Below are 8,560 nucleotides of genomic sequence, written 5' to 3' on the forward strand. Positions count from 1 at the left end.
TACCCTGGTTAAAATGGTGAAACCCCATCTCTACTAAAAATACAAAAATTAGTCAGGCGTCGTGGCAGGCACCTGTAGTCTCAGCTACTCAGGAGGATGAAGCAGGAGAGTCACTTGAATCCGGGAGGTAGAGGTTGCAGCGAGCTGAGATCACGCCACTGCACTCCAGCATGGCCAGCAGTGTGAGACTCCATCTCAAAAAAATATTTTAAAATAGGGCATAGAACTTTCTGCGAGTGGAAGAAGAGAAATGCACACAGGGGAACTGGAGAGCCTGAGCAGGTCCCTGGCCCAGCTAGTCCTGAGCTGATGGGACCACGTGCAAAGACCAGATAGAGGCCTCAGAAGCTGAGGGCAGACCCAACAGATGACCAGCAAGGGAACAGACACCTCAGTCCTGCAACCACAAGGAACTAGATGGCCAAAAGCGCTTAGAAACAATTCTCCAATGAGGAATGCAGCCCAGTCCACATGGTGATTTTTGCCCAGTGACAGCCACGTCAGACTTCTGCCCTACAGAACTGTGAGATGATACAATTTCAATTGTTTTAAGCCACGAAATATGTGGAAAGGTGGTAAAGCAGCAACAGAAATGAATACAGTGATTTACGTGGAAACCCCTAGAAGAGTGTCTGGCACGGTGTTGTCACCTGACAAGCGTTTCCCGATTTCCTTACATCGCAAGGCAGGGCTGGCCACACTCCATCCAAAAGAGATGATAGACTTGCTCTGACAAAACAGATTCAGTGAATTACAAATGGCCCAGAACACCTACAAATTTCACGTTTCAGGTAAGTGATTGCCTTTCCTTTCACTTAGAAACCTCCCAATGCTCATCTTACTGATAAACTCTAAGGACCACGCAGGAGACTAAACACCAGACAAACCCAGCCCCAGATGCCCTGAGGGAGCCCATCCCAGCACTCACTCCGCTGCACTGAAATCATGTCCAGGTCAGTTTCTCCCACTAGACCAAGAACTCCAGCTCTCCATGTGTGAGTCACCAGTGCTGCCTCTGCATCTCTGCCTCTACGACGGTGCTTCTGCACTTCACAGGAAATCTGTATCAATGTTTGTCAACACTATATATGACAGTATAACTTAATATCTGCACAGAAAATATAAGTTCTCTGAGGACGAGGGCCGGGTTTATTAGCCTTTGTACTCCCACTGCCACTGTCTGGGACATCAGAGGCACTGAGTAGAAGTTGGTGAAGAGAAAGAAAAGGCAGAGGAGAGACAGGAAAGCAGGACCAACACTGCAGACACAGATTCTGAGGTGGCTGGAGGAGAGGCAGGGCAGAGAAACCTCCTGGATGCTGGAATGGGGTTCACTGTGATACCTGCTGCTGGATTTCAAATGTCAAATGTGATGCTTTGCTGACCTTGACCTCTGACTGCCCTTTAACTGTCCTTTAGCTTTCCCAACCTCAAGACAGGGCACTTAGCAACTGCAATGTCAAGAAATTATGCTTCATTAAAGCATGGGAATGTTATTTACATGGACATTCATTACTTCATTTTTTACATGGGAATGTAAATAATTGAAGAGATTGTTAAAGACTAAATCAGGCACATTCTATAACTTTGTAAAATATTAATGATAACTGAAACACAAATTTTGATGGTCCCCAAAAATGCTGAAATATAAAACAATACTGGCCAATTAAAGATAGAAAACAATCCTAATTATATATACCCTGTGTCTTCTCCATACCCAAGTGTCCCCTTCTGTGAGAGACTTCCTTACACCATTGTGGGGAAGAGAATTTTTCTGTGCTATATTTGCTTGAAAGAATTAAAGGTGTAGGGCAACAATTCTTGGAAATTATGTCATTTACGATCCTCAAAAGTGAGAAAAATGAAGCCCAGAAGAGAAGACCTTCCAGGAAAATTCCAGAGCCGGAGGTAGACCCAGTACATTGTTTCTGTTTTTGTTTTGAGAGGAAGTCTCACTCTATAGCCCAGGCTGGAGTGCAGTGGAGCCATTTCACTCACTGCAACCTCCGCCTCCTGGGTTCAAGCTATTCTCCTGCCTCAGTCTCCTGAATTGCTGCGATTACAGGAGCCCACCACCATGCCCAACTAATTTTTCTATTTTTAGTAGAGACAGGGTTTCACCATGTTGGCCAGGTTGGTCTCGAACTCCTGACCTCAAGTGATCCGCCTGTCTAGACCTCCCAAAGTCCTCGGATTACAGGAGTGAGCCACCGCACCCAGCCGACCTGGTAAGTTTTCATCAAGTACTCTGAACTATGCAACAAACACTAGGAAGTAATAGAAAAAAAATTAATCTAAAACCCTCTGAAGAGTCAAAGAATTGCAGATTCTATATAGCATGAATACTTGAATTCATGGTATTGAAAAAGGACCTCGCACTTACCCGCATGTACAAACTGCCTGCCCACCTCTATCAGAGCATTTTTCAAGCTGTGCTACACTTAACTATGTACTGCCCAAAGCCAATCTGTCCCTGCAGATCATAAGCTCTTAAAGACCAGGACTTCAGAAGAACAAGCAAAACTTCAGAGAGAAGGGAACCACTGAAACAGAGTTCATAGCAATGGGTGGCAGGAGGTGATGACTGGAGGTGGGCTGAAGCCTTGGGATCTGGGACAGTGGAAGGCAGAGAAGGCAAAAGGGACTGCATGACATGCTACAGGGCTAGGAGCCACAGCTGCAGTGATTAGTTCAGTTTTGTCTCATATGCCTGTTACTTATACACCATCTCTTGTTCAGAAAGAACTTCAGGTTGAGTATTTGGACTCCTTGAGCCTTCTGCTGTTTGTCTCCGGGACGTTTAACACTCTTAAAAGGGGAAAACTGTCCAGTTCGATTATGCTTACTGGGATATTACAGGTTTTTCAAAAGTTTGATGAAAGTATTCACTAAGGAGTGATTCCACTTTCTCTGGTGGCTGAGAAATAGGCGTCTGAGGGGCAGCATCAGGTCTCCCCATCAAGCTGAGGTCGGAGTCTCCCCACCTATGGACCTCACCCTGGCTCCCCCCTCATACATCTCACCTCTAACTGTAACTGCCTTGGCCTCATTCCGTGGGTGTGGATGCTCCTACTTGAAACGCATGTTCAGCCCTCCAAATTCTTGGGAGAGTTTCTTCCACTCTCCAGGCGCTGAGAGCTACAAAGTTCAATCTGGCTTTCCAGATTTTTTTTTCTTCCCATTACTAACGGAAGAAATCAAGAAGCGCCAGGCAGAAGGGCCCTGCTTCCACCAATCAGAGCCCAGCCGAAGGCCAGAGCAGGAAGTGCGGCGGTGGGACGCGCGGTGACAACCCCTCGCCCCCCGGGACCCGCCGGCCTGGGCAGAGGTCAGTGAGGCCGCTGCGCGACAGCTCCGGGCCCGCGCCTTTTGCTTTCTCCCGCCAGCAAGTGAGAGGATAAATCACGGGGCGGGGGCAGTGGGCGGCAGACGCGGGGAGCCGCGGAGCAGTGCGGACCGGCCCACAACCGCAGGGCACCCGGGACCCCCGCGCTGGCCCACGCGGTATCGCAGCAGACGCGAAGCCCCCGGTGCCACCCGAGGCGGAGACAAAGCCCAGGCGCACGGACCCGGGGTCCCGACCCCGGACCCTGCTGAGCCCAGCTCGGAGCCGCCACGCCCGGCGCAGAGACCCCCGCCCGGTCCGGAGACCCCGTCGCCCGTCGCCCAGTCTCACCTCGGGCCGCCGCCTCCCAGCCCTAGCTCCTCGCCGCCGCGCCTGGGCCGACTAGAGCGCAGCTGAGCAGCTGACAGAGACGCAGCAGCCTCAACAAGGGAGCCGCTGGGCGGGGCCGCCACCGCCGCCGCCGCCGCCGCCGCCACTTCAGCCCGAGTTCCCCGCTCAGGATCCGGCTCGAATCTAGGAGCTGCAGCTGGCGCTGGGCTGAGGCCCGGACACACACCATGCAGGTGTACAGGGCCCCGCCCGCCGCCCGCCGCCCCGCCCCCAACGGAGCCGGGCGCTCAGGGCCCGCCCCCCAGCCAATGGGGAGCGAGCCGTGCAGAGAGGGCGGGGCCTTAGGTAACACAGGGAGGTTGGGCCTTAGGCCTTAGGTAACATAGCATATGGTTGTAATCCCAGCTACTCGGGAGGCTGAGGCAGGAGAATCACTTGAACCCAGGAGGCGGAGGTTGCAGTGAGCCGAGATTGTGCCACTGCACTCCAGCCTGGCGACAGAGTGAGACTCCATCTCAAAAATAAATAAATAAATAAAGCCCCTTGAATGTAAGAAATGTGGTAAAACATTTACTCTTTCCATTTCCCTCAAACATGAAAGAGCTCACACTGCAGAGAAACCTTAAGAATGTAGGAAATGTGGTCAAGCCTTCAGATTTTCCTGTTTGTGAAAATTTGGGAGGCCTCAGACTGGAGAAAAGCCTTTTGAATTTAAATTTGTGGTAAGGCCTTCAGTTGTGTTAGTTCCTTTGAATGACACCAGCTCTTTCCTGAGAAAAACCCTAGGAATGTCCAGAATGTGGGAATGTTTCATTTCTCTCATACCCACTCAAGGACATATGAAAATGCACACTGTAGCTGGCTGGACCTTGTAAATACAAGAACGTACACAGGATTAAAACTCTAATAGTTTAGAAACTGCAAGAATATTTTCAGTTTTCACATTCACTTGAAAAGTCATGTGAAACCTCCCACTGGAAAGAAATTCTATAAGTGAAGCTTTTCTAATTTGGAAAGCCGGATGCGAATTAATCATAGTGCAGTGCTTGGAAAAAATGTATGAAATGTTACACAAGTGACACCTGGCCAGTGTGTGGGATTTTTCTTATCAGTGTTGCTTATCAGCATGCCAAAAGTCGAATCTTCGGACTCAAGTCTTGCCGGCCTTAGACATAATGGCCTTACTGCATGTGGAGCTAACCCCAGGAAGATGGAGTGGCACTCTCTGGAGGATTAGGTGGTCTCCACCAATGTGGCTTGATGGGCTCCCGAACTCTTTCTTGTAACCATGCAGAGAGTCTACACTGCCAGTGATCGTGTGCCTCAACTCTTTAGATGTAGAAACTCAAAATATTCAAAATATTCTGAAACAGTTTCCATTGAAAGGAAAGAGAAAAGAGGTCAGGTGCCACGCTGCGGTCAAGAGAACTAGTAGGTGGCTCACAAGAACACTCTGTAGCTACTGTCTGTGCCTCTGTCACAACAAATATCCTGATCCTTTCGTTTTAAGGGTACAGGGCCATTTTCCTCCCTTTCTTACTGGTAGTTCTCAAGATAACTGTATGATATGCTGGGAATGCAATATCCTGATAATCAGGTGACATTGGTCAGAACAGCCCAGGCTCTGTTAGAGTCCCTGCTCGAAACAGAATGTCCTTTAACGCTTGTGTCCAGCAAACCACATCGTGTGAGAAAACCCAAGGTAGGTTCCTTTCTGGGGTCCCTCAGTTGTAGCGCAAGTGAAGCATTTACAGTCAAAACTCCATCCATCTGCTCTGGGTAGCTTTCCTGATCTTGCAGTAGCGGTTCATATTGAATCCCAGACTTCTGTTGTCTTCTGTTTGCTGTTTGTAAGTAATACATTCACTTCGTGGAATTTATGTATGAATGTGTTTGGTCTCATTGTACTCAGAAATGTTGGTAGCCATTGCACAGTGAACCCGCCTCATAATTGATGAAAACACTTATGGCCCCCTTATGCCACAGCAAGGAGGTTAATTCAATCAAACATAAACTTCGTGTTCATAAAACCCTGTAGCACAATTATTACCATGCGGGAGGCCTTTAACAATGGTGATGCTGATTTGAAGAACTCTGAAGGAAGAAATTGACACAAATGGGGTGGGTACATGGGAGTCCCTGATAACTTAAAGCAACCCTTACTCCCCTCGGCCTAAAAAATGTGGAGAGGCTGGGCGCGGTGGCTCAGGCCTGTAATCTGAGCACTTTGGGAGGCCGAGGTAGGCAGATCACAAGGTCAGGGGTTCAAGACCAGCCTGACCAACATAGGGAAGCCACATTTCTACTAAAAATACAAAAATTAGCTGGGCGTGGTGGCAGGCACTTGTAATCCCAGCTACTTGGGAGGCTGAGGCAGGAGAATTGCTTGAACCTGGGAGGCGGAGGTTGCAGTGAGTCAAGACCATGCCACTGCACTCCAGCCTGGGTGACAGGGCAAGACTCCGTCTCAGAAAAAAAAAAAAAGTGGATAAGAACTGAAACAGGTTTCAAATTTCACCTAATTGGAAATGCAAAGTTTACAAAAATAATATTTAAAATAAAAGGTTGAGTGCTCATTGAAATTTATGCCTCCACAAAATAGGTTGTGATTAACTTCCACATTTGTTGAAAGCCACCAAAGTTGGGAAGCCTCCGTGTCTGAAATTCACATGTGGCTCAAATAAGAATCATCCCTGGGGATACCCCAAAGTTTCAATATGGTATCCCCTGTGATATTATGAGGAATGACTGTACATAAAACAGGTTGTCTTCCTTTAACTCTGAAAATCATATTATCTTGCCTAAATTCTCCATAACGCATTGCTCTGCAGTATCCTATAGTGGACATAGGTTTCCTGACCAATGAGCACTAAAATTAAATGTGTGCAATTCCCCTATGTTCTTACCAAAATGGAAATCCCCGAATTCCACCAGTTAGAATAACATGACAGAATGTCAGATTTTTGGAATACGTAAGTTTTCTGTAAGGTTATTAGGTATTGATTCCATTTTATTAATAGATATGCATATATTTAGATGACCTATTTCTCCTGTGTTTTAGTCTTAATAGATTGTGTCTTTTAATTCATCCAGTTGGTCTAAGTTACCAAGTTTGTGGGTTATGGAGATTGTAATATTCTTTATTATTTCATCATCCATGGGCTCACTAATATAAAGATCTCTTTTAATTCTTATGTTATTAGGTTGGTGCCCAAGTAATTGTGGTTTTGGACCATGAATTTTAAATTTTTATAACTAGGCTGCAACACATCTTTATGAATCCAAATAGAACCCATTACAACGGGCGGGGCGCAGTGGCTCACGCCCGTAATCCCAGCACTTTGGGAGGCTGAAGCAGGCGGATCAGAAGGTCAGGAGTTTGAGACCAGCCTGACCAACATGGTGAAATCCTGTCTCTACTAAAAAGACAAAAAGTAGCCGGGCGTGGTGACATGTGCCTGTAATCCCAGCTACTCGAGAGGCTGAGGCAGGAGAATCTCTTGAACCAAGAGGCAGAGGTTGCATAAAAATGAAGGTCCTCTCTTGTCTGCCACTAATTGCCTGTGTGATTTTTGGCAAATATTTAGTCCTCGGGCCCAATTCTGCTTCCTTATAAGGCTCCTTCCAGCTCTGAAATTTTGTAACTCTGGTTTCTACTCAAAGCTTCACTTTCCAACTGCCCACACTTGGCTGTTCTAAAACGTTTGTTTTGCCTCCTGATTTTACTTTCCATGCCTTTTTTGTTCTCCTCCACTTCTCATTACTATCCCATAGCCTTTTGGATTTAAGTTCTTCTAGAAAAGTTCCTCCTTTCTCAGCAATTATTTTTCAGCTTCCATTGTCTATGAAAAAATATTACAAATGGTCGATTTTATCTTGGAAAGAAGACGCAGAATGTGTTGGCTTCCTGTTTTGTTGGTGAAATGTCTAGAGCTTGGAGATTGGACTTGGGTAGATTCCCCACTAAACCTTCCATGAGATAGCTTCAGAGCTGCTGGGTGGGCCACTACTTCTCTCTCTCTGCTCTGTTTTATTTTATTTTATTTTTTTTGAGGCGGAGTCTTGCTCTGTCGCCCAGGCTGGAGTGCAGTGGCCGGATCTCAGCTCACTGCAAGCTCCGCCTCCCGGGTTCCCACCATTCTCCTGCCTCAGCCTCCCAAGTAGCTGGGACTACAGGCGCCCGCCACCTCGCCCGTCTAGTTTTTTGTATTTTTAGTAGACACGGGGTTTCACTGTGTTCGCCAGGATGGTCTCGATCTCCTGACCTTGTGATCCACCCGTCTCAGCCTCCCAAAGTGCTGGGATTACAGGCTTGAGCCACCGCGCCCGGCCTGCTCTGTTTTATTAAACTCAATTAATTTTAAATATGCAGGATAGGCCAGATGTGGTGGCTCCAGCCTGTAATCCCAGCACTTCGGGAGGCCAAGGCGGGTGGATCACGAGCTCAGGAGACTCAGAATAGCCTGACCAAAAAGGTAAAACTCCGTCTCTACTAAAAATACAAAATTTAGCGGGATGTGGTGATGCGCAACTATAGTTCCAGCCACTCAGGAGGCTGAGGCAGGAGAATCGATGGAACCTGGAGGCGGAGGTTGCAGTGAGCTGAGATCCCGCAAGTGCTCTTCAGCCTGGGTGACAGAGCTTGATTCTGTCTCTCTCTCTCTTTTTCTATCTCTATATATAAAAGAAAATATAAATATATATATTCAGGATAAGAGCATATCTAATTCATCTGCTTTTATGGCCCAGTATGAACGTTTACATGGAAGCCGGAAATGAAACTTCCCGTTTTTCATCAGCTTGTAGTCCCAAGCTGATGGTGACCCCAGCAGCCACCACGCCACGCCACCTGGGGGCTGGGGGCCCCCGATCGCCTGGTGGTGA

General features: G+C 47.5%; 1 long non-coding RNA gene across 4 annotated transcripts; it reads right to left on the minus strand.

The window, feature by feature from the left end:
* Positions 1–328: 328 nt before the first annotated feature.
* Positions 329–4,185, minus strand: LOC117090545. Of its 4 annotated transcripts, none has more exons than XR_004440046.1 (3): positions 3,677–4,185; positions 929–1,043; positions 329–729 (listed from the first exon to the last, which is right to left on the minus strand). It is a non-coding gene; the product is annotated as an uncharacterized LOC117090545 (long non-coding RNA). The 4 variants fall into 4 exon arrangements; XR_004440048.1 differs by having other exon boundaries at positions 929–1,048; XR_004440047.1 differs by having other exon boundaries at positions 929–1,061.
* Positions 4,186–8,560: the final 4,375 nt, after the last annotated feature.

The sequence above is a fragment of the Trachypithecus francoisi genome, unplaced genomic scaffold (assembly GCF_009764315.1).
Source record: "Trachypithecus francoisi isolate TF-2019V2 unplaced genomic scaffold, Tfra_2.0 Contig01030, whole genome shotgun sequence".
Taxonomy (NCBI): domain Eukaryota; kingdom Metazoa; phylum Chordata; class Mammalia; order Primates; family Cercopithecidae; genus Trachypithecus; species Trachypithecus francoisi.